Source organism: Lichenostomus cassidix, chromosome 10 (assembly GCF_008360975.1).
Source record: "Lichenostomus cassidix isolate B80296 chromosome 10, HeHo_3.0, whole genome shotgun sequence".
Classification (NCBI taxonomy): Eukaryota; Metazoa; Chordata; class Aves; order Passeriformes; family Meliphagidae; genus Lichenostomus; species Lichenostomus cassidix.
The window spans coordinates 12,258,298-12,283,120 of NC_139491.1; positions in this window are offsets into that span (position 1 = coordinate 12,258,298).

Below are 24,823 nucleotides of genomic sequence, written 5' to 3' on the forward strand. Positions count from 1 at the left end.
TTTTCTGAAGAACTAGTTGCTGTATTCTGAAAATAACATATATTTTGAAAGTAATGTAGAAGTATTCTTGGAGTAAAGTTTCTGGTTGTGTTTTAAGGGACCTTGGGGCCTAAGGAAACCAAAGAAAATCTTCAAACTCGAACCCAGTAAAAGGCACTGATATTTATTTGTACTCTTGTTTGAGCACTTCATGTTCACAATCATTTCCACATCAGCCATTATAAGGTTGAATTTGAAGGCTGTCTGTATTTAATTGCAGAAGGAACAATAACCTATAGCCTGATCCAATACAGGTGACATTTGCCCTGTTCACTAGGGAGCATCTTTTTAGTGTTTGAAGGAGCAACTGCCTACTGCACTAATTTAATGGCTGCTTTGGAATGAATCTGCAGATGCAGTTATGTACACTCTGCCCTGGTGCAGGAAAGAAAAAAATCAAAAGGGATTGACACTAAACACTGAGTACAGGAAATAACACAAGCATCTGGGTCTTTGTGAAGCTATTGTGAATTGATCTAGTTCCCTAAAAGCAGTGCTATAATGTTGTCGCTGCAAATGGCTCAAGGATTTAAATAAGTAAGCACAAAAAATTGCCTCCAAATTTCATTTCTAATTTAAAAAGGAGATTCCAAAAAGCTTAGAGTTAATATTTTCTTTTTTTTAATCTCAAATACAGATGGAATTTAGTATAACCCACTTTGACAATTAAAACCAGACCAGTCTTGTTTTTCTGTATTTTTTAATTTCAATACTTGCTTACATATACAGGCATCCCCAGGCACTTCAAAGGTACTGGAGCAACTGGCTACATAATTTAACTTAAAGCAAGTTAAAAAGAGTTGAAAGAATCCATAGTACTGCCTTCCCTTTTGAAGTTCAGGAATACTTTCTTTAGAGTTTAAAATTTATAGTTGGCCTATCCCAGCCCTTGGGGATTCAGATTCTACACTCATTGAATTGATTAAGACTGTTTCCTCAGTGGGAGCCATGCATGCCTAAATTGGGGCAAACACTAGCCCAAGAGTCCACCTTGCAGGACAGACCTCATTCTAATCAGAGTTTCATCATCCTATTGCATATTTCTAAAATTATTTTTTCCTGTTTCAGGCGTGGTCATGCCACTATTACAGAGCACACCTGAAAGCACATTAAAAGTCAACAAAGTAACTCCTACTAAATTCACTGGGCTTTGAAATCAATTTCTTCACATTGATTTCAAATGGAGCTGAAAAAGGACTTGTGTGGGCTTATGAAGTTGGAATGGAGGAAAAAACTACTGCATTTGCCCTTATTATGATAAATAAGGTCAACAAAATAAAGATTGCATCATTTTTAAAGCCAATAGCTCAGATAGGATAGTGTCAGCAGAGATTTCCTAATTTGAAATTGAGGTCAACAACAAGCACACTTCGATGCCTGAAATTCTATGTCCCAAAAAATATGTGCAAAGAAGAAATGGAGATGAACTTCACTGTCCAGTTTTTCCTCAGTCCAATATTTGAATGCACTGCAAAAGATGACGAGGAAGAAAGGCTTCCTGCAAAACTTGCTAGGGCCCTGTAGTGTGAGTGGAGTTATGCTGCTTGTAAAATTCTTTCTCCTGGGAGGAGTGGCATGGATACACAGCATCCACTGAGATGCAGGGAGATCACTCGAGTCAACGACATCCAAGGTATCACATCTGTCCATACATCTGTCCAAAGTTTTGCTTGCCTTAAAGAGTAGCAGCACTACAAGATCTCTTAATTGGGAGCTCCAAATTTCTTCTTCTTGGGCTCAGACACCTCCCTGTTTTCTTGACATTGCCACCCTTGCCTGTCTACAAACCTCCCTTTGCGACAAGGGGCTGTTGCCCAAAATGATCATATTATGGCTTTGTTAGCACTGCATTTCCTGATTGAGAGGAGTTGTCCCTGTCAAGGAAAAACAGATGAAGGACCCATACCCTGGAAAATGAAGACAGTTAAAATATCTCATCTGTCTTATAGTAATGTGGTCATTAAAGAGGGAAATACTCCTTGATTATTGCTTTGAATCATGCAGAAGATATCCCCTGCCTATCCCTTCACTACCCAGGAGACTGGAGATTATGAAAGGGAGGATATGAGTTCAAACAACAATCACTGGGAAAGGCACCATTCCCCATTATGCCAGCTTCCTAGGGTTAGAAAGCCTTCTAGAGAAGTGACCCAGATCTGTTAGCAACAAGGCATGTTTCTCAAGAACCCAGAAAAGATAGAAAAGCATGTTTTTTGTTTTAAAAAAGTGGAACCACCAGGGAATCTCACATTTTTCATAATTTACAGTTAGGACATTAAATAAAAAAATATTTGCACTAAGTGTTTTCAATTGGTTGCAGGAATAGCATAGGACATAAGAACTGGAAAATCAGAAAAATGCATTTCTGCCTTTTCTAGAAATATCATGGAATGGTAAAGATTCAAGTGAAGCTAATACATTGGACTGACAGCCTGTTTCCTTTTAAAAAATAGCCTGTTCCATCTCTAAGAACAGTCCCCCAAACAATATTCTTTTGTGACAGAAGGATTATTATTGTTTCATCTTTATTTCTCTCTAGGAAGAGGTAATTCATCTACAGCCAAAATTAGAGTAGTGAGGAGAAGCAATCTGTGTCTAAAGTATTAAGCCAAGTAAGGCAAACAGTGATTTTTAACAATAAAAGTGAACTTTCACAGAAAGTAGAACTTCAATGTCTTCAGTCAGACAGACCCCTAAAGACAAGTGGCTTTAATCCTGTGGGGAAGCTGGAGAACTCTGGGGAAGCAACCACCTTTGTAGAGCAACTGCAGTGCTCTTGGGAGGAATCACTTTCCTCAGACAAGAAACTGGACCTGGGGGAATCAGCAAGGTCCTACAAAGGCAGAAACTTCTGTAGGCAGCTGACAAAATCATTGTGTGTACAATGAGGGCGCTTATACAAAATTTAGTCTGTAAAAAGGACTCACTAAAATAATACTATTAGTCAAAATCCTTGAAATGCAGCCTTAGGTGCTTAAAACCCTTTCCCTGAGATTCTCTTTCCTCTGTTTTCCTTGGAAGCATGTTTTTCCTTAGAAACTATTAATTCAAAATTACTCTCTCTAGTTGCTAAAATATTAACCCACAGTTTCCTCAAAATAGAGAGCAGTGTAGATTCAAAAAGTTCCATGCAGTCCCCCACCCCTTGCTTACTATGCTTTGCTAGGATTGCACACAAAAATGTAAGGTTTATCTACCCATTTTAAATTTGTCCAATAATTATGCATGCATAGCACTCTCCCCAGTGCTGGAGAACAATTCATTCAGATGCATCAAGGTTCAACCAATCTTCCTGAATCTAAGAGGGTACCGTTCAGTTGTTAAAAAAAAAAACCGAAACCAACATATGCTCAGGCAGACTCATTGTAATGATTACGATGCAGATTTCATCCAGATTGAACACAGGCTAATAAATTCTGATTATTAGCTGTACAGAGGGTCAAAGTGCAACAAGGCAAATTCATGGAAGGAAAATTAATTTAGAGCTACTGAATAGAAGAGGTACCACAGAAGACTTTATAAGCTACAAGTCACAGCAGAACAGATCCACTTGGTGAAGTATCACTACATGCTTGCCCTGTTCTGGTTTTATTTTTTAGGTATCTACTTTAGGTTCCTCTCTGAGGCCAGGTAATAGACTCAGAATCACCTCAATGCCATCTCAGTATGGTCATTCTTACATTTCACCATTTCTGAGGTAGTCTAAATTAAATAACAAGAAAACTGTATGTTCTTTGGTTCCAAATGGAAAAGAAACATTTCATTTACACAGCTTATTTTACATACCGGTGTAAATTAACAAGTTTTGCTGGCAAAGCACTAACAAGCTCTTTGATATTATTCACAACTACCATGTAAGGTGAATAATTGTGGAATCAGGCCATCTGCCAGCTGAGAAATCCCGTCCCTTTTACTTTCACTGAGTATTACTTTACTTTGCAAGTTGACCTGTAATGAGATTCTGATGGGGATAGATAGAAGCATTTCACCCAGCCTAACCCAATGATGAAAAATGATGGGTATGAAATGGCACTTTTTTAATATCATTCTCTCACTGATTCTACTGCAACACTGTAGCTTCATTTTTAAAGCTGTATATAAGGATTTTATTACAACTTAGAAGAAAAAAGATTACCATCTGAACAGTAAGACTTGCGGCACTCAATGACATGGGAAGATTCCCCTCCAAGGTTTCCCCAAAATGCATTTTCTGAAAGGGTGTTGTGTTCCACTACCCAGAGTTTCACACAACTCCTGCAACACATCCAAAGGCCCACATGCCATCACTGCCCAGTGCACAGAGTAAAAGCACACACAGTGAAACTCAGGGACTCCACATAGATCATTTGTTAGTTGTTGCCACTTCCATTTTTGCTCAGGGTCTGGTGGATCTTGACATTCCCAGGATGAGCAATGTCAGCTCAGCACATGCTTCTTGTTACCAAGGAGTCATCTTCATCTGAAAAGCAGCCTGACACCATCACCACACTTGCTTTCCTAAGGCACAGCTGATTCAAAGGCCAGGTTCATATTTATTGTCAAAGTGGTTTCAAACTGGGGAAGGAGATTCATTTTCAGTCCTACCACAAGGTTAAATAATGTAGAGGAGAAATGTGATTATCAGAAAGAGGCCAAATGAATTTTCTTCTAACCCCTACTAAGCTACAGAAGAAGTTGGCTTTGAGATGAACTGAGGTGAAAATGTTTGCCAGCTAATTTATTTTCACTTCTCTTCCAAAACCTAAAATAATTATACATACAAATCAGAATATTTCATTTTTATAGATCTGAAACCCACAAATTCTATCCATTTTCTCTTTGTATGAGAAGAGATGGTCCACAGACCATAATATACAGCAGAGAGGAGCCACCAGTTCTCAAAAAGCCCCTGCCACAATTAGTAGCTTTTGCAGCTTTGCAGGGGTAGTGGCCTGGGCACTGTTTCTCCTGGGCAGTGTTTTCACTCTCAGAAGGTGAATAGCATAAGGAGTTATAGACCTTTCTCCTGAGAAATTAGATTTTAAAAAGCACAATAGAATCAAGTGTAAGAAATTAACCTAGCTGGTAAGAGGAAACAGGCAAGATACTATGGAAAGAAGTTGATTCAGGTACAATTTTCAGGAAATATAAATACAGGCAACAGATCAGTGAAGGTGTAAATATTTCCATTAATAATTGTGCAAACAGACCTGCAAGGGCCTGGTTGTCAACTGGGTCATTATTAGCCTTTTGCTTCCGAGCAAAGAGAGGTCTCCAGAAAGAACAGTGTATGACAGCAGCGTGGCCTTTTGTAGGATGGGAAAACAAAGTTTTGGGCAGAAGACCAATTCTTTTTTGTTTATTTTAAACACAGATAAATTATCCTGGGTCCCTTGGTTACTTCAGGGTAGTTCTCATATTTCATTCTTTGTTCAAAAGGAATGTTTGGGCTGGCTGCCTCTATGTCTGTTCATCCTCAGCTCTGCCAAAAGTTAGTTTTGAGCTGCAAGCAATTGACCACAGAGGAATAGGCTATCAAATAATTGATTTCTCAGAGCTTGTATGGCCTCAAACAGGTTTAGAGAGTGCTGAAGCAAGACAGAGTTTAAGGCTGTCTCTAATTCTGCAGCTCGTCAAGATGAGAGACAGCTTTATGGGCATTTCCAAACGTATGGCTCTGCAAGCAGCCAAACGTGTGGGGACTCATAGCTGAGGTCTGGAAGATAATACTCAGAGCAGTCGTTCTCCACCTGTGCTGGACACAGTTTGCAGCACAGCTTTTGTTGTCTGGGCATTTTCTACTCCCTTTCCAAACTGAATAAGCAGCAGGGTTTTCCTACAACTTCACTGCTTTAGAAAAAAGGTCTGGGTTTTTTAAACACTAATACAAAACACATTATCATTATATCTCCAAGAACAATAAGTCCTGTGACCAATTTCCATTGTCTGCAGGAAAACAGGACAGAACAGCTCTAAAAATTTCTCAGTGGAAAGAGAAATGAGAAATTTCCTTACCAAGTAACTAGTTCAAAATTTACCAGTTGATTTAGTGAACGCCTTTAAGTTAGTTGCTTCGTAAAAAGGTCTGTGGCTTAGTTTTCTTTAAAATTTTAGGGGGAAAAAAAAAAAAAATCGCCTGACTAAATGTTGTGTAACTACACTTGCTAGCAAGTCCATTAGAGGATGCTCTGACAGTCCTGGCACCCATGACCAAAAGGTAAATGAGATCTTAAGATTTTTTTGCTATGCTGAACAGCAAAGAATGCTACAGATTCACCTAAGGAAGCATTTCTTTGTCTATTGCTCAGGGGCATTTCAGAGTACCCATCTCAGTATCTCTAGGCTCTTTTTCAGCTATTAATGAGTTCCGCAAAATGTGAAAAACTATGCAAAAGCTCAAGGCTCTTGTAAAGGAAAAAATTTTGTTAATATATAAATTAACTATAGATGTGGTTTTAAAATTCAATTTAAGCCTGAAAATCTAACCTTGGGGGTTTGAAATAATGGGACATTAACTTCACTGCCTTTTACAAACTACCATGAAACATAAGTAAATGACAAAGATGAATAAAATCAGAATGATAAATGTTTTATAGTTGGTATTTTTTAAAAATAATGTTATTGCCATTGAAAACCTAAGTGAAATGAATTCGGTCATTCCAGCTTAGTCCCTGGTGGACAATAGTCCACATTTCAAAAGCATCACACATAATTTGGCAAAATTGGCAGCTTTGGCTCAGATGTGGCTTAGGGCTGAGTAAGCATGCAATTCCCCTAGTGAGAGTGCCCCTTTCCTTCAGGGTTAAGGTCAATGGCTAGTCACTGTGGGGTAGAAAGGTTGATTTTGTCTGCTTGTATTCATCTCAACTACAGCCACAGAATTTCAGCTGCTGGTGATGCACAGCCTTCCAGTGCCAGCAAATATATTATACTCTTCCCTTAAATATACATGCACCTTCCCTCTCTTTCATTCTCCCAGATAAAACACATACTTTCCCTTTCCAGGACAGACAGCCCCTCAGTCAGTTTTATAATCCTTGTCTTCTCCCTCCTCCCCTTCCCATCCCACAGTAATATTTCACCTTATACTAGATTTAAAAGATTGCCCATTCTTGACCCAGAATACAGCTGGGCAATATACTAGTTTAATGGCAGGAAAACAGGGGCATCAATGGAAATTATAGAAAATCAAATTGAACAGATGTCAGGAAGCACATCAGGCATTGTAAATGTGAGGGATGCCCATCAGACAAGGTTATGGAGGTGAAAAAACAGAACATGTGAAAAAAGCAGAGCAAGAACAAGAAGCCCAGCCCTCCCCCAGCTGCCAATGACATGCTTTAACTGATGCATTGGGAAGGTTATTCTGTGCCAGCCTTCAAAGTGACAATGGAATCTACTGGATTGTGTGATTATAAAATACGACAAACAAGTGTTACAGTAACAACATTACAAAAATTAATTTCAAATAATCCTTTGTCTCATTCCAATTAATGGGGATTTATATCCAGCCGTGAAAGTACTGAGACATCTTTGGTTTCACAGGAATTTTCTACTGATATTAACCTACAGAAGTACAGATTTTTTTTTTTCCCCCAAAGGTATTCAGACATTTAAAACAGTAGATTGTGTCCACTGGGATTTTAAGAGAGCCTAGATATGTAATTCTTATTAGTGACAGTTTGGAAATGTCCACTGTCATCTCAGCAGCATTCTTGTCATTTAAATAACTTTACAGAATTGATTTAGGTTGAAAACTTTTTTTCCTTTACTGCTGAATCTAAGGAAAATTGTAGACTCAGATTCAAATACTAGCAGGTTACATGAACTCCTTTCCTTCCAATTAGGCAACTCCATTCATTGAAATGATGTAACAGTAGCACAAGTTTTGCTTTCTTTCATCTTACTAAGTAAAATTCAACTAGAAGAGTAGTCAGTTCAGGTTTTGAAAAGACCAATTAGACCTTGTTCCACATTTTGAGACAATGAATGTCTCACTGAAAGTAGTGTTTAAGTCACAAGGTATCTTTCTTCACAAGGTTGCCAAATCACATCATATTGCATAGAATTTTCTGTAAATACTTATGCTTTATAAAAGAGTATGTAATGCACATAAGAATAATTTGTTCAGTCTCTGTCAAAAACTATTAATACACATATATGACAGACATTATTTAAAAGTTGCTTTTACAAGAGCTAATATCTTGCCCAAGTAGCTTTAAAAATGCCTTCCGTTAATTTAGATATTAATTTTAAACAAATGAACAAATTACAACATGGTTTTCCTACTTTGTGCTATTAAAACCTTATCAAATTGTTCCCCTAACAGAAGGTCATTAGGGAATGTCATTCCACCCCACACCTGAGCCTCAGAGTGCTCAGCTGGAAGGCAGGTAGACACAGGTAGACACTGAGGGCTGATGGCCCAGACAAACTGAGAGCAAACAGGGCCAGGATGAATCTCTGCCTACACAGGTCAGGGATGCCTAAATAGATCAGAAACATTTATGCTATTTTAGAGTAATTAGCTCCTGAAGGTCCTTGCATACAACTGTATGTTGTTTGCAATGAAGTTCATGCACAAGGGTTTAGAAATGTCCTGTAGGACCAGGCACGGAATGAGACAGACTGTTTGAAAGCAGCACTACTTACCTACATGCACTTAAAAACAGGTAAAGGATACATCTTTCTGAGAAGGTGTCACTAATCACCTATCAGATACTCTTGCTGAAAAGGCCTTTTAGTTTCTTCACATATTGAGCAGCACTGTGTCTGTGCTACTCATTCTCACTGCATGTAGTCAAGTGCCCTTGACCGTGACTTGGTCAGTCTTAGCTGACAACAGTTCCATGAAAGATGTGCTTTGCTGGTTTCAGATATTTCAGAGTAGTGAGACACAGAAAATTAAAGGAAAAGACAAAATAGAACAAGAAAATTTGGCCAGCAGGCTCCAAATCCAACTGTTTCAAACTTTTCTTTAAAGCCAAAATGCTTTGAAATTACTAATAGATGTTTGCCTTAATTGAAGGTGTATTCAAGTAATGTGCAATTCACGTCTCAGTAGGAAGTGACAGTACAGAGAACATTATGGTTTAAGTGCTCTAAATTATGCCAGTGTTTCCCTTTCCACCAGCCAAATCTACCTCCTTGCTAGAAATAAGACTTGCCAGGATCAGGATGTCTGACAGATGTCATCTCAGAGACCAACATGAGAACACGTTCTCAAGGACCCAACTATTTCTCCCTACCAAGTTCATAAATCTGCAAAAAGATCTATTTACTATCGCAAGGTTGAATGTTACTACGAAACCAACTTGCTCATCACTTTGTTCGTTACTTCCAGTTCTTAATTGTTTGGACCGAGTCAGGCCAGCTCATCTTTAATTGGAATAAAGAGTTAATCTTTTATACAAAGGACCCAGCTGAGTCTTTGTATGTGTTTGAATGTGTAAAGGGCTTTTGGCAGTTTAGAGTGTGTGTGGTTTTAGCAGGATTTAGCTCATTAGCAAACCACAAAGGCTCTGCTGACACTGTACTCTGGGTAAAATACATGAGGCCAGCCTACACCCTGTGGACATGTACAGCATAACTACATAATAAACAGGCATTTATTAATAATTTTATCTGTCACACATGTAGAAGGAGAGGGTGAGAAGTCAAAAGCTGTCATATGTTGCAACTAAAGAGGCATAATTAAAATGATAAGTGTCATGTGATTATAACCCTTGAAGAATTAATCTAGCATGAAACAACAATGGTATAAATACAACAGCATATGTTCCAAAAATTAATTTCACATAATAGGCAGCTGATGTAAGCACTTAGACCCAATTATGTATGGTCATACAATAGCAGCTGATGCATGGAAAATCCCTTCTATAGTGTATACTAGAATAATCCCATTATAAATGAATGAATGGAAAGACTCCTTTAAAGTCTTTGCAATAGTGTGTATTTACAGACAAATCAGAATTTATGGAAATATTACATAGCTTTAACTTCTCCATTAGTTTGTTTCCAAAGTTTAACTTTTCAAACCCGATATTTCTTCCTGGTATCTCAGACCTTTAGCTGTTCTGCAGAAGCAGGATTTGTGGTGACAGCAGTTACAACCTACAGATTTGTTTAGCCTCAATTTTAAATAATTTCAGCTAATTATTTAATTTCATAATTTTTACTTTGTGCAAATTAGACTTCATTCCTGATATTGCTCTACCCGATTCTCCCTCTGAAGATCAATCAAAAGGAATACAGCAAACTGCAGAAGTCACAGAGACTAACAACCAATGAATGTCATAGGATAGATCCCGAGTATGTTTGCTGTACTTATATTAACATTTGCTTTAACACTCATTAGGATTTTTCTCATAGTGAAAGGGTGAACAGTTTATACATAAATTAAGCATGTTTGTGTTTCAATTTACACTGATCATGTCCACATGGGCTTTGCTCTGTTTCTCTATTGACCTCAGCTCTGGTTGCGTGCAATGCAATGTCGCATCCCAAGTTTCAGCTTGAGAGCACAATGTGCATCCAAAGTTTTAAACCTGGAAGCACTGATAAGAATTCAGATGCACACAGATTACCTCCTGACAATGACAGAAATAAACTTATTCTAGAGAGAAACTGAATTCATCGATTAAGTTTTGGCCCTGAAATCACTTCGGATGATTGTAAGGTCAATCACAATGACCTACCATATGTTTCAATAGCCTTCTGTTCTCTTTCAAATTACACAACTTTTAGCTATGAAGCTGTGAACATATCTACTGCTACTACTGACCAGTGACACTTCATATGTTTCTGCTTAGAGCAGCTAGAAGCAAATTATATTCACTGTCTCTCTCAAGTAATATATTAAACAAGAGAAAAAACAATGGAAGTATTATAGCACTGTGACAAGTAAACAATGTTATCTCCTGCCTGGAATTAATGTTGAACTGTAAAGCAACAGTACTCTGGGTGCCATGCTAGGCAAAAAAAATTTCAGAGGTAGAAACAGACATGGAATTATCCATTCAGCTTCACATGAACTATTCATTCACACAAAAGTGTATCTGATAAATAAAGAAAAAGACAACACTTAATGAACAAAGATTTCAGTAAAGAGGAAAAAGTTTACAACTTGTCTCCAAAAGTTAATTTGCAGTGTATGCTAGTAGCTGTTTTCACTTGGGTACATATTTTGTTCTTTCAATGTACTGAGTAAAGAGCATGAATACATACAGCTCATTAAGCTTATTAACACAGTTCTTATGGACTAAAGATATATCTGGACTTTAAATAGAAACAGCAAGAGATGGCCAAGATTAATAACAAACACTATTTTTTTAGTAGACAAGTTCAATGACGGAACTGCAAGTCCTTTTTGGGAATGTAAATAAAGTGTTATATTTTCAACGTTTTCCTGGCATCGATGAATTTCCAAGTGGAAGCTGCAGCCAGGACCCAGGTGTGCTTTCACCTGCCACCTAAGTAGAGCTAACCCTAGAAGTTTCACAAGGAGGAAGCAATTGACTTTGCATTCAGGGAATGTACTACACTATGGGGCAGTGAGTTACTGCTTTAGGGACTGGTGGATTGAGAGTGAAATGAGCAAGATGAAATAAAATACAAAAACACCACAGCTTTTTTTTTTTCAACAAAAAAACCAACCAAACAAAAATGACCAAAAACCAAAACTATGATATGTTTCCCATCAGTCAGAAAAGGAAAAAAAAATTGGGTGAAAATACTAATACTTGAAAGAAAGACAAAATTAGAGAAGCCAAACACTAATTGTTTACCTAGAACAGGAAAGGAGAGCTTCTGTTTAAAGTTAATGCATTTACTCAGATTTTGAAATTTCACTTGACATGTACTTCCAGGCATTTGTAAGCTATTGATTAATTTAAGGTTCTAAAAACATTGATACAGGCAAATGACACAATACTACTTTAAAGGACTATTTCAAAACCAGCCATACTTCCTGAAGGCAGCCATAGCACCTACATTCTCTTGGGAGAACACCCTAAAAGTGACTCTTATCTTCACTCTAAAAGTGTTCCAACTGCTTCTGGCAAACTGTGCAGGCCATGCCGAGACGAAAAGCCACACACAAGGTCTGTACCCCCAGACAAGGTGTTCACAAGAGCAGACCTTTACGACTTCATCTCTATGCAGAACAGGCCAGACAGCCCCCCTGCACACAGCTGCCCCCACATACCCAGTAGGTTGCTGGGCTCTGCAACCTCATAAAGCATGAGATGAACCAGTCGATTGGTCCAACCAACTGCATTGGCTGTCTGGGGACCCATCTTGCCAGGAAGGGACTATTGGACTTTGCTTATATACTTTCTACTCCTCGACGTGCCTTTAAAGACCAAGGCTCTACAAGGGCTCAGGTACCAATACAGACTTGGGACCTATTCCTGCGCAGAGAGAAGTTCATGGAAGCCCCCATGAATGGGATGAGAAAATTCCCTTCAGCCAAGGATCTATCTTAACTCCTTCAAATTTCAGCTAATTTTTTTTCAATAAACACAAAGTAGCTCATTAACAAAGGGCAAAGGGGGTTTTTCCTATTCTACCCTGCTCTGCTCAGGAATTGATGCCTGTGATGGTGCAGTGGTGCTGAGTGTGAATGGTGAGTACAAATGACCTGGCAATGGGTTTGATCATTTAAGTGCTTCAGCTACAAAGTTAAGGAGAAACTGCACATAGGTATTCCCGAATGAAATCTTAGCTTTATCAAACAAGGCCACACATTTGGACCGGGAAGTAGTAACAGCTGTACCTAAGTGAAGGTTATTAAGAAAGGAAATAACGAATTGGGAAGTATTTGAAGTTCTGACCTTTCACCCCTAGCACTATGATTCAAGCTAACCCTGAAGACCTGACTGTGATCTATCAATGATTTCTGGTTTGGATCCCCAATAGTTAATTTGTTTCATGCTGGGAGAAGTGGCTTGATATGGTTTAAAAACTGGACCATTAGTAATGGCACATTACCTATTTGTGCAAAATCATGCACATGAGCTCATGTTAAACACTGAATAAAATGGCAATGTGTACAAGGCTTGAAAACACTAAATTGAAAAATAGATATTAATTTTAAAAATATGAGTTAGATTTTTTTTTTTCTCAGTAGAAAAATCTTGAGTAAATGAGCAACGAAGTATTACTGGACTTCGTGCCATTAAAATTAAAGTAATATCTAGTGAATTTACAAGTAGTGGACACTTCAAAGGCCACTTTATTACATATTTCAAAAATATTGCTCTATTAGAGATGGATTTCATCAGTTAGAAGGGTGACATTACTCAGTATTAATGAAATATAGCAGAACACCTGAGGATGTACATGTCTAATTTAAATGAAATAATTTTTTATGTTTTCATGTATAATAAAAACATTCCCTCTGAGGGGAGAAAAATGCTAAGGAGCTAGAGGTTATGGGAGGATCATTTAGTGATGTTGTAAAATCTTGCCAGCACCAAAGTGGTAATAAGTATTACATGTTCCCTTCTTAATAATTGTAGAACGACTATGCACAGAGCTTTATTCATGCAGTTCACTTGATCTCCACTTAAACTGAACAGATTTTCTTCCAATTTTGGTGTTAAGTAAATGATTTTTTTTTTGTCTACATTATACAAGCTTCAAACATTTAGATAAATAAGTAGCAAACATAAAGGAATAATATTTTATTAGCAGCTTTCCTCCTCTTTACTGTTGTTTAAGAAGAATTCTGAGATAAAAAGGAAAGGTTATTACACTTGGACAACGTTAATTCTTCAGGGAAAGATGCACAGTTTAATAACAGCAGTCAGCCATCTGCTACTCCCAAGGTCTGCATGCAGATGGAGCAGCCTTGCAATTGTGTCAGCTCAGAGACAGCAGATATCCCTTCCAGGACTGTGAAAAAACCCTGCCAGGACATAATCCCTTCTCACCAGCAGTCCAGGCTCAAGCAGCACTGGGACCCTGGATATCACTGCTGTGAACCCCTAATGTTCACTTCACTAATATGGCTGCATCAATGCTGTAATCTCACCTTCTAAAGGAGAGAATAAGTTGGGTTTTAATTTTAATGCCATGCATTTAATGAAAAGTTAACAGATTAAAGGTGCTTATTACCTTCTTAAGTTTAACAAGCAACTGCCCACGTGGCACAGAGCATGACTGTGGGAATGGAATGTTGTAGGAGACATGTACCAGTTTTCCTACAATTTTCTTGGTTGTTACAAGGAAAGGAGGTGGCAGGCTGGAAGCCCAAACGTGGTATAGACACAGATCTTTGCCAAGGGTCCAGGAATTGACAAGTTTACATTGCAAAGAGATATGGACAGATTGGAGATAGTCCAACAAAGGGTCACAGAAATGAAAGGAGAAGGAGGAGAGCTCAAAAATGAGCTATAGAGAGGGCAAGATCTCTTCTACAAGGAAGAACTGAGATATCTGGGGCTGTTTAGCCTAGAGAAGAGGAGGTTTGGGAGGATCTTATCAATGTATATGAATATCTGAAGGGCCTATGCTAACAAGACTGAACCAGGCTCTGCCCAGTTGGGCCCAGTGACAGGACATGAGGTAATGGACTAAAACAGAAACACAGAAGTATGAACTGTAGAAAATACTTTTTTACTGTGAAGGTTACCAAACACTGTCACAGATTGCCCAAGGAGGTTATGGAATCTCCATTCATGGAGGTATTCCAAAGCCACCTGGACACTGTACTGGAAAACTGGCTCTAGGTGGCCTTGTCTGAGCAGGGTGATTGGACAAGATCACCTCCAGTGGCCCCTTTCAACCTGAACCATTCTATCATTCAAGGAGTAATAAAGCTTGCTTAAAATTCTGATATAAGTTTATATCCATTATGAATTCAGTTCTAAGAAACAAAATCTTACACGTTGGAAGACAGTTTCAGAAAATACTTTACGCAAGGAGGCATTGCAGATTTACTCATACAACCTCACAGAACTTTTTAATACCAACATTTTCAACCTGAGTACACACAACAAAGAGGTCTCTGTAGACCATGAGTAGAAAGAGGTTTAAATGTATTTTTTCCTGAAAAAATATATTTTTCATGCTGGAGTCAGCATGAGTTTCTGAGAACATAAAGCTGAGGATCACAGCACTGCTGTATCTCCCCTTCTCACAGACACACTGGAAACACTTTTTTTTCAGGTTTACACATAGTGTGTACTGTCAATTTTAGCATCAGCTAAAGTGACCAGTGCAGTATGGCAAAGTGGAGCCAAGTCTATCCCTCTTCTTATGGAGCTGCCACAGCAGTTGGTTTTTTTCATCAGCAGCAGCACTGTTGGGGATGCTAAGTGAGAAATAAGAAATTTTATTTTCTTACACCCTTGCATCAGTACAAACTACCCTGTGTACTGTATCATTCAAAGTCAAAGAAACTCAGGAATGTCAAACTTCTGTAGACAACTCATAGGAAAGGGAAGTAAAACAGTTATTAATCCTTTAATTTTTTTTTTAGCTAACACCAAACAAAGATTACCATAAAGCAGAATTTGAATCTGAATTGACTGAGCTAACAATAGGAACATTGATATTTGAACCGTGATATTTGAACTTGAGTTTTCTGACGTTTGCTTTAACCCATACAGGTGCTCTGTTAAGAGGATTTAGAACATCCTACTGCATTTTCACTTGCTGCTTGAAGTCAAAAGGCATAAGTGAACCTCCCCTTTCAAAGCATGGATGTCAACACAAAATCTCACACAGCAACAGATTAAAAACCAATTGCTGTATACAACCCCAAACAGGCTTCTTTTTCAATATTGACACAGAAATTGTGACCCTAGACACTTAAGGAACAGCAAGCACACGGCTCCACGAATAACAGAAGCTAGTGAAAGTTACAATTAAGTATTTCCCCAACCCCCTGACAAAGCACTGAAGTAGCATTCTCCCACAGATTTGGGAAAGGAGTAAGTAAAATCTCAATTCATTTTGCACTGTTGGTCTATGAAGTGCAGATGATTACCACTGCCTCCTGTAAGCCAGAGAGATATGAACTTCATCTGACATTCTGAGATAGTTTAAGTCAATATTATCATTGAATGGGATCCATTGATCAACCAAGTGAAGCAGCAAAAAAATGGATTCCAGCTTGAGGAAAAATTCACTTGGGAAACTGCAAGCCTGGCTTGACCTGGCTTGGGAAAGCTGAATCCTTTGTGCATTGACTGGGTTATAACTGCAGCCTGCACAGCCAACTCCAGACAATTACAGCCTAGATTTAGAAGCATGCTGCAGTTAAAATAGCTTCCCAACCAAGATTTCACTTAGTGAGGTCAGTAGTTGGAGCTTGACCTGGCTTGAGTGGATTGAGCCAATAATATGGTTTGATATAGTTATGTGGTCAGACAAAACACTAATTAATTACAGCCTTGCCAGAAGCTTGACTTTCTAATGAGAGGTTGGTTGTAGCATTACTGTTTTCCTAATCTCTCTTGCTTTTTGGTTTATCACATGTTAATGGAGAAGAAAAATAGATTAGAAGTAAGGAGGGGAAAGCAAGTGAAGCAAAGGATGGAACTGAATCCCAGCTGGTCCAGAGAGCTCACAGTGGTTAGAAGTACCTTCTAAACCAAGAGCTGCTCTTTGTACTGACTGCCCAGATCTGCCTCCCAGACAACACTGTAAAGCTTTTTATAATACCTTCATGGTACACAGATGGCTTATTCCTTGAAGCAGCAGGGAAAAAGGTCTATAATAAATCATCACAAAGGGCTCCTTTAAGGTACGTGGTAAGTATGGTGAACTAGGACTGAATTCTGGATAATAGTAGTGAGCCAGCAAACAAAAATAATGGTTACATAGCTCAGATTAATGCATCCCTTTCTGGAACCAAAAGTGCACTATAATAATTCATTAGAAACATAGATATTTCTTTTTATTTTTTTCCTGCTGCAGCTTTGAAGATGACTACTATTGACCAAGAGCCATACTCAGGTAAAACTATTTATTCATGTCCCACTAAAAATATTGCAAGCCATTTATTATCAGTTAATCAAATGAGCTTTTGTAAACTTCCTGTAATTTTATCGCCAACTAAAAAAAGTGTTCTGCTTTCATTTGACTTTGCTGAACAGCAAAGGGAGATTTCAAGCATTATCAATGGTGTAGGTCCTCAGCTGTAACAAATCACTACCACCAAGAAACCTATTTTTATACAACAAGCACTGGACTAGAGGTGTTTTTTCCATTTTGCATAGGTTATGTATTGCCTTCATTACCACAGCATCCAGGCAGCTTTCATTAATACATTAACACTACTAACTTGCCACAGTTGGCTCCTCTGAGCATCTCCCAGGAGAAAATTGTGCATTCAACATGTGCACACAACATGAGTTTTTCTTTGTTCATGATTGACTTTCTTTACCAAGATGGTAATAATCTAGTAGCCTGCAATCTTAAATATTCATAATCAAGTGTTTTATCACACTTACATCCCATTACAATCTTAGCTATTGAAACAGAAAGAAAATTAATCACATTTTCTAAATGTGCCCACTGTTTAAAGAAACTCCCCCAAAACTTAACTTGGTCCTCAGAGTCAGCTGACATGTCCTAGACTCATCTTTAGATGTTTCTTGTAGTGCAATAATTGCAGTAACAATCTCTGCAGAGAGGAGAACCCATTATTCACATTTACAGGCTATTTAAACATTGTCAGCATTAGATAAATGACAGCATGTGCTTGCTGTTGTACATGAGCCCCAACCCTGCATGAGGGACTCAAGTCTCACTCTCTGACTGCTTCAAGTCAAAAGCACTGCTGCACTGACTTAATCCAGAAAAATATTTAAAACATACATTTCAATTTTGGGCATTTTATTCAAATCTGAAGGCAACTAGTGACAGAAACACCCTAGAAGATTGATATGGTTTGAAGCATGTTATGTATGGCTTTGCTCTTCAACTTGCAAGTAATTTGTAAAGCGGGTCTGTCCTGACTATGAAACATTGTATCAGTGTGATTGGAATCAATAGTTCCTGCACTGTCATTTGTCACATATTTACAAGCCTGAAAAATAGTTCATTTTGTCCTGATCCTATAACTCAAAAGATTGAATCAGAACCCTGGAGGGATCTTCGAGTGCGACACATTCATTACTGGTCACTAGTCTTTGGTGACGCTGCGATCACCACTGCACCAGGGAGGGAATACGACTTAAAATTAAAACAAGGAGGCTCCTGTATGTGTTATGTGCTCTAGTATATTAAAACCCTGCTGTTAAGTTGCATCTCTCCTGTTTTATTGTAGTTAACTTAAAAAAACCCTCATTTGTACTGTAATTTGCTCTTCAGTTTTAATTACCCTTCTTAGAGGAGATTTCAGAATTTTTGCCTCACCTTTTTAACATATTCCAGCTACTGGAATAGTTTTAGGAACCAGTCTGAGCCATGACATAGTCAAACTCGTTTACATTTTCTCTTTAAGCTTCCTTCATACCCTTAAAATCAGTTTTTATGGAAAAATTTTGATTTGAAACTCTTTATTTCTTGAAAGATTTTTACCATTCATGGTACCTCTCACCCAGTGCTTTACTTTGAAAGCTTGGCCCAGCAGCTGAACTTTCCCTTCAGTCTCAAAGGCTAAAAATCATTTCTAGCCCTTATGACAGTCTGGTGCATGTTAGCAGTCCACTGCCATGAGGTGATACCCACTTTCCCACAGGAACAACCTCAGATTCACTTTCACATCCCATCTCCATGTTCTGAGAACTGCCAGGATCTCTGTACCGTACCTCTGTACAGGGGGCAGAGAGATTTTGTGCCAACCTTATGTTAAAAAGTGAACCCTGATACCCTCTGGGATACCTCATCCACCTCCTGCTGCTCAGCCTGGAAGTAATCCTCTGCCCTGTTTTAGCCCCCAGAAGAGGAGGGATCACTAAGTCATCACTTTCAGATGGAGACACAGCTTCCCACACTTAGACAAGCTAAGGCAGCATCCAGGGAGCAGGACTCCATTTCCCCAAGTCCTCTCTCACTCTGCATATTTGGCAAAGTATTGCTTATTTGGGGAAAAAAGTCCTTAGCATTGTCAATAACGTGAATATCAAGGTTATCAAAATATGAAAGGCAATACTGAGAGCCTGTGCTCAATCACTGGATACACATATGGTCTGCAAACACACATGTGGCCTAGGGTGATAACACTTCACTGCTGTGTAGTTTTCTGGTAAACCCCATTCTGTGTTAAAATGGCAATTCTAAAACACTCAACCAGATTTAGTAACTTGAGTATAGCGCAGTAGAGACAAAGTGTCGCCTACACCTAGAAAAAAAAAAAAGCAGAGTATTAGCTCTTGGATCAGATCTAAAATAAGAGTCCAACTCTTTGTATCAACAAAGAATTTAGTCACCATGTCAGCAAATAGTTCTCTTGAAATTATTATCTCTGCAAATTAACAAAAACAGAGTAAGTTTTCAGGGTATGTAGCATAAGACTGCATAAGAACCTAAGTTACAGTAATTCAGTTTCCCAGCTAATATATCACAAAGACATGAGAAGAGGCAATATCTGGAGAGGCTGGACCTAAAATACAATTTCAATAGAAAGAGAAAAGATTTACCAAAAATACAATTTCAGGAAAACATTGCTTCACTTTCTGAAACACAGCTGACCTTCCTTTAAAAGGGAAGGAACCATTCCAATTGTATCTCAGGAAAATGCCCCTCCAATCAGAACTGTGAGCCAGGACCCCCCAGGAAGATTTTGCTGTGGCCCTGCTCAAGTTAGGTTATACCATGGGTAAAAGAGCCCTATATTTCTCCAGCTCTAAGTGTTAAAATACATTGATAACAGAAGTACTTTTTAGGAATTACCTTTAAAAGGTTTGGGAATTCAGTTGTAACAATCACTTTGGCTTTCAACTTTTACTTGTTGTAATCAAAGGGTACATAAGGCTGTATAACATTTTTTACAGTATTCTATATCCCTGTAGTAGTATTTTGAGTGCAAAAAGAAGAGTAAGCAGAAGTTTCCACATGAAAACTACAAGAGGGCAACACCTACAACAGCAGGCACAAATTTGATTCACTTTGCATTTTCACAGATACAAAAAACACTCTTCAGGGATGGTGTGGGTACTAAGCAAAAATGAAATCAGAAGAAACACATTTATGACTAAGAAAAGAACTGAAACAAGCCAGTACAATCCCTGGACCCTTACCAAGTAGGGCAGACCATCCAGTCTTGAAATAGAGTAGAGAAAGTAACCATCATGAAAACCAGGTTTGCCATTTTACTACATTTTTCCTCCCATAAGAATAGTGGCTGCACCTTTCCTCCTACTTCAGCATTTCACCCTGCCTTGGCATTGTTTATTCTTTCACCAAAATGGCATCCAACAGCCCAGAATTTACTGCATCTCCAGCCCTGCCATGGGGCTTTCCCCCTTTCCCTCTTCTCAGCAGACTTCCCAAGCAGTATCAGCACTATACTGGCACAAACTCCTTCCCATTTCTTTCACAATACTCACCAGCTCACTACTTGCAGCTGCCTCTTTCTCTTACCTTTACAGTCTTTTAACTCCAGGCTTGGTGGGGAGTAGATAAAATTCCTCTTGCCACATATCTTCTGTTCCTCTCCTCTCCTTTATTTCAGGCTTTTTATCTCCAAACATATGTGCTTGCCCACCTCCCTCCCCCAAAACTCCCAAAACCCTTTTTTCTTACAGCCCCTTCCATTTTTTGTTCGATTTCAAACACACTCCACTTAGCATGTCCCCCACCCCTGAGTCCATCTGTATGGGTCAGCCTTCTCCTTTTGTTTTTCCCCAGGAGTGACAGAGCAGGTCCCAGAAAAAAGACAAGATGGCTGTTATCAAATATTAATTGTAAGAGTTCTCAGATGCTAATATGTTTTTAGCTCAAGAGGTAAAAGTACCATTTCCAAGCACAGAATCTCTTGTATTGCTGCTAGTTCTGTAAAACTTCTGCCATATTTTTATATTTTACACTGACAACAACCGTTTCCTCAAAACCCCATATGTCTGCATTATAAGTCCTTTTTCTTGCAGCTGAAGTAAGCATGGAGTGCCAGGATAGGATCTGCTTGATACATATAAACCAGATGACCCAGGTTTGCCTTTCAAGTCTGAATTGTGCCATCTCAGGCAAACAGGGAATAACGTGCAGGCCACAGAGTGCTTCTCAATACTGTGCAACCAGTGCTATACAATAATATAATGAAAAATTCAGAGTTAATAGGTCACAGAATGTGAAGAGGGTGAATTAGAGGTATCTAAAGAGCTGGGAGTTTGTCAAAGTAATTTTATCCTTGCAATGATGTTCAGAGCCCCAAATCAAACCAAGCCATCCTTGCTCTGTTTGCAGAGGCACAGTTTTGCCTGTTTCCAAGGTCTTCCTAACCCCTTTAAACCACATTTATGCATATCCTTCTTGTATCACTTGTCATTTGTCAGAAATGTTAATAGGGTTTAGAGCTTGTAAGCTTTTCTTAATCATCCCTCGTGTTAATCTGCACACTTCCTAATTCTTCATCTGTTAGCCTTAAGCATCTGATGCAGTTTAAGTAAATCTCCACCATCTTCATTTGTAAAACCAGACGCAAAACAGTTAATAACTCTGCTGTTTAATATCTTATCCTTAATCTGTACCATAGCATCAACCCCTAAGAAGATCAAGTTTTTTAATATTTGTCTCCTGACTTCACAGCAAACAAGAACTCTAGCAACAGGTGGAATGCCTTACTTTAATTATACTCCATTGCTTCTGAATTCCTGAAGCTTTACTTTTCTATAAAATAAAGAATATAAAATGAAGAAACCAAAGCGGGAGAAGGGTAAGGCAGCCAAGAACGTAGCCACACAGTCCTGTTCCCTATATTTCCACTACATTCTCTGTATTCTTAAATATTTTCTGTCATCGATTGCCTCACTGCTTTTCATCACAGAACTACACACTCCTTCAGTGCAGGAGGATTCGATTCTATGAACCAAAGCAGGGGTGAGCACCCACAGCACCCAACAGATCTCTTACCTGTGTCTCAGCCGCTCTCCTCAGACAGCCCAGCAGGTAGTGCACACCACTCTGGCTTTCAAGTGTCCTTATGCAGTCTGCCATGGAAAGGCATATGATGCCTTTTATCCATCCTCTTTTGTCAGTACAGCTCCTTGAAGTATTTCTTTTTCTGTCCCAGAGTCATTATGGTCACTAAGCTCATAAGCCACACCGAGAGAGCTCTGTCTGGACAATGGAGGAGATGAGAGGCTGCTGCTCACTTCAGTCATGATGGCCTCAGAGACAGATGGAAAACCCCAGCCATTGTGCAGCCCCATGGCCTGCCAAGAACCAGCAGGAAAAGCTGGGCTTGCACAGCCCTCCATAGTAAAGCCTTTGGCTTCTTCATGCCAGGGCATGGCAGCCACCCCTCGCTCCAGAAAGCACTGCTGCAGGCCCAGCACGGCTGCAGCAGCCCTGTGCCATGAGGAGACTGCGTGCTGCACACACCAACCATTCCTCCAGAACACCAGCCAGCTCCCCAAGGCCCCTGTTAGTCCTACTGGGGCAGGATAACAATATCTGCCCTCATGGGTTCTGGCAGCCTCAGGAGCACACAAATCCCCTCACCTCACTGCAGCCTCACCCACCTCAGAGGCTCCTCCTTGCAGCCTCCCCCAGGCGCTCGTTGATGTCAACAGCGAACACCTGTGGAGGCTCATTAGCTCACTGACGCTTCCTAATGAGCTCTTCAGGAGCAGCATGGTGACCCCAGTGCCACCTGGGCCACAGCCCAGTCCCGAGCTGTCCCAAAGCGTGTTCCTGGTGGTTGTGGGCCATGGCTGTGCCCCACAGCACTGTCTGCACCATGTGCTGGTACAACACCTGATAGCTCATTCACTGGGGAAACGTCCCATTTGTAAGAGTGGCAACATACTTTGCTAACTTTAATAATTGCTTTTGTGAAAAACCTTTAAATAAATTAGTCTTCTGAAAATATTTGAAATGTAGAAGTGTGTTAGTGGGGACAGCTCCAGCTCTGTCAACAGGTGACACTGATCAGCACGCAGCAAGTCTGGCTGTCCCACCAAGGAATACTTAATCCTGTACATAGATCTCATGAGGCAAGATTTTCTGTTACACCTTTCTTGAGAATGCAAATCTTTTAAGTCTCTTTTTGTCATCATTGTGGGACAATACGAGGAGCTGTTGCAAAACTGTTATAAAAATGGCTGAAGATGACTGTGAGTACTCTGTTTGCAAATTCAGAAAGAATTCCTTTTCCATACTCTTCTCTCTTAGTTGGTATCACTCAATAGTAAACTAAGCAAGTAGCAAAGAACATTAGATTTGGCTGAAATTGCTGAGAAACATGAAGACTCTTGACATGAGAAGTAGTCTAATAGAGATACATGCACACATCCCCACAGAAAAATGTCATCAACACTTGACACTGGAAATGAAATATTAATAACATTAGTTAAAAACAGCTTCTCAGAATTATTACAGACACAGAAATTACCTACATTTTTTTTTTTTCTGATTGTAAAGTGTTTTCAGTAACATCTGATCTAATGTTTTGGACAGCAGATGCTTATACTGGAGAAAAAAGCTAGCAGTGATGTCCCATGGCACTGATGTATCTACATAAAACTTCATTTTATGGAGAAGTAGAGCACTCACTTAATTCATCAAATCACAAATAGTTGACAGGTCTTAACAATGGCAATCATATAGCCAGACAGCCAGAAATCAACACCCCCAAGCAAGCTAACACCAACCTATGAGTAAGATGTATTACTTACATCAGTGCTTTCTCTCAGTGTGAACTATTTTCTTTTACTGGCTTTGGCCATGATTTCCTGTTCTTCACATCTGTGGAAGATTTTATAGAGTATTTAATGAAACCAGAAGCAGTGGCACTGCTGTCCCATGCCCAGACTTAGTCTGGGTGGAGAGAGAGATTTTGAACAACTTGGGATGATGGGAGTAGGCTGTGACCACTCCTTCACGAGTCCACTGCAGTCCTTCCTGACTTTAGATTCTGGTCACAAGCAGCCCCTAAAGGGTGACAGTAAGGGGTATTTTGCTTGCACTTACTGAACCTCCATTATTTTCTTGTGACCACAGTGATAAAGCTGTGATCACTGTCATCATGGTATAATTACAAATGGCATGATACTTGCTATGGGATGCCTAGTATTTGCAGAAGTAAAATAAAAAGGGGCTTTTTTTGAGATGACCAGATAGACTAAAACCAGTCAGGTATTTTTTTATTTCCTTGCAACATCAATAAAAACAGAGCCAATGGGATTCAAAACCTAAATTTTGTAATGTGCCCTAACTGAATAAGTAATTTTCAGTAACAAAGGTCCATGTGATCAAGTGGCCTATGGCCAGCTGGGTAGATAAGGAGCTGTGGTCAAGGGCCATGGCCACAGTTCTAAATGCTAGTGTGAACCTTGAGATTTGGGAAAATGGATGGGCAGTTTCGAGACTGTGTCCATCCATGGTCAGAAAATGCCATAATGTGCTCAGTTCAACCAGCCTACAGAGGAGTGGTACCTTCCTAGGTATAAGCAGCATCTTCTACATGTGTCTGACATCCAGACAAGGCTGAGGGTCATGGCAAACCTCACACTATATATTGCACCTAACAAATTCCCAATCATGTTTCCAAACTATGGATTCAGAGAGAAAATTCAATGAGTTGAGTGGAGGGAGAGGGCATTCTCTCTCAGGCTTTGGTAGCAGGATAGGAGGTGACTGGATGTATGAATGTCAGGACTCAGAAAGCAATTTTTTTTCATATGTAATA